Source organism: Propithecus coquereli, unplaced genomic scaffold (genome assembly GCF_000956105.1).
Source record: "Propithecus coquereli isolate 6110/MARCELLA unplaced genomic scaffold, Pcoq_1.0 Scaffold168, whole genome shotgun sequence".
NCBI classification, from domain to species: Eukaryota; Metazoa; Chordata; class Mammalia; order Primates; family Indriidae; genus Propithecus; species Propithecus coquereli.
In genome coordinates, this window is record NW_012141413.1 from 2,384,465 (window position 1) to 2,386,765 (window position 2,301).

Genomic DNA, 2,301 nt, shown 5'->3' on the forward strand with positions numbered 1-2,301 from the left:
CCGCCTCGGCCTCCCAGAGTGCTAGGATTACAGGCGTGAGCCACCACACCCGGTCACCGTCTTATATTCTTAAGTGCATAGTTCAGTGGCATTAAGTACATTCATATAGTTATGAAACTAGAGTATAAACATTTTAAACATAAATCTCTGACCTGTTCTTAGCATGCAAGGCCGCGGGGTAAGTATGGAAACAAACACTTTGAGTTTTGTGAAATCTCAAGTCAGGCCTTGACTTCTGTCTTCCTGCAGATTCTCTCAAGTCTCTCAAATGCCAGACCCCTTCTGGGTTAACAGCTTCCTAACAGACATGCGCCACCAGTCTTTTCTTTCTTCCAAAGCATTGCCTAAATAGACTTCACTCATGTTTTCACCCGTCCTGGCTGCGTATATATCAGCTTTGACAGACACCAGGCCAGGGGCTAGTTATCCTAAGGCAAATCTGCACAGGTCACTCCAGTTTGTCCCCTTCCCAGGTCCTTCCTAAAACATTTACTGAGCACCTTCTATGCGAGGAAAGCAGGGCATAGCCCCAGCTCCTGAGAAACTCTCCGCACTTCCCCTTGAATTCCAGGCTACTCTACCCATAAGCCACTGCTGCAGTTGAAATCAAGAGGCTTCCTGCCTCACAAATCCTGGTCTCTACCGCTGGCATGTCCTCCTCTAAGAAAGCCCCTGGGGTCTCCCCATCCAGAAAGTCTTCCTCTGATCGTTTGCCCAGATTTGGGCCTCCCGGAACAGCCCCCACAGCTTTGACCACACACCTCTGTAATCACTGGCTGTTCTCCATTCTTAACTTCAATTGCTCCAACGTGGGTCAATCCTATGGGAGGGGCTATGCCTTGTTTATATCCTTGGAATCCAGATCACTTTTGATACACAGTGGGCATTCAATAAATGCTTACTTACTCTTTTATGCATCAATTAAAGCCCAGGATTTTAGAAAAGCCTCTTACACTCTATGCATATTTGGACTGAAATGGCATCCATACCACACCTACCAAATGTGATTATTAAGCCCTTAAAAAGCAAGAGTACTACTTTGGTTTCACTCCTACCCCCATGGGATACAGTAGCTGTATCCACAGACAGGACCTAATAAATGCTGACTGAACAAAAGATCAAGTCAAATACAATGAAAGAATCTGCAGCACGCACATATTCAAGAGTGAATTTCTCCTCTATCATAATACCATGCTTGGAATATTGTTGTATATTTATTGTCATTTAGCAGTCCAGAATCTAAAGGGCTTGAGCTTGAATATTTAGCAGCGCCCTGGTTTTCTAGAAGTTGTGATCTACCAACTCACTCCCTAGATGAATCATTCAACATTCCCGTAGGAATTGTTTAACTGAGTCGCAGGTTTTCAACTCTGGACCTAAAGAAGCGGATTGTTTCTACCACGGTGCTCCCAATTACGAGGTCAGATGCTATTTCCTGATTCTTCACCAAACCGCCATGATTCCGCACAAGTTCCCTTTGAAGCCTAACTTTCAGAAAGACGAGCCGTCTGGCGTCCTGGAACGGGAAGCACCGCGTCCTCCTGAGATCCGCTCGTTTCCCGAGCACGAGTGGGGTCGGGAGACTCTGGCCCGAGCGCGGCTCCCGTAGGCGACCTCCCCGAGCCCCCCGTGTCCTGTCACCGCAGGGCAGAGCGGAGCGACCGCGACACCCGCGAGAGCCGGCGGATCCCCTCGCCCCACTCCGCCCCACCCCGCCCGGCCCGGGGCGCCGCCGGACCCCCAGCACCGACGACTGCGCTACCGCGGTCAGCGAAGGCGCCACCTCCAGGCCAGGGCCACGGAGACCCTCAGCGGGCACGGTCTCGGCGGGGACCGTCCTGGCACCCCCTGGCGCCCCGCGGCGCCCGCGCACCTGCTGAGGATCCGGCCCGCTCCGGAGCCCCCAGTTCTGGGCCCTCCACGCTCCCGGCGCCCCTGATCCCGGGCACTCCCCGCTCCGGTGCTTCCGGACTCCGGGCTCTCGGGTCTCCGGCGCGGCCAGGCGGGCGGGGCCGGGCGACGGCGACCAGAACCTCGCCGTGCACCGCGGGCCGGGCGCCCCCAGCGGGGAAATTAGGCCCCGCCAGGCGCGGGGTGGGAGCGGCTCAGGCCGAGTTTTCCCTTCCGGGATTCACCGAGGATCAAGGCTGGGCGTCAGTGTCACCTTTCAGGCAGGATTTGGCCAATGAGGATGACTCCCTAGGTCGAGTCTGGGAGAGGTGGGAGGATGGTGCTGTTACTGAACTGAGAAACGGGAGGAATCCCCAGGGTGGGAAAGCAGCGGATTTCGGGAGGGTTTGA

General features: G+C 54.5%; 1 protein-coding gene across 1 annotated transcript in view; it reads right to left on the reverse strand.

Moving 5' to 3' along the window:
• The window catches only part of PARP4 (poly (ADP-ribose) polymerase family, member 4), a 98,107-nt gene extending 96,076 nt beyond the window's left edge, over positions 1-2,031 (reverse strand). The window contains exon 1 of the mRNA XM_012641671.1: positions 1,874-2,031. The gene's annotated coding sequence lies outside the window, so the exon portion shown is untranslated. The remainder of the gene's footprint in view (positions 1-1,873) is intronic.
• Positions 2,032-2,301: the final 270 nt, after the last annotated feature.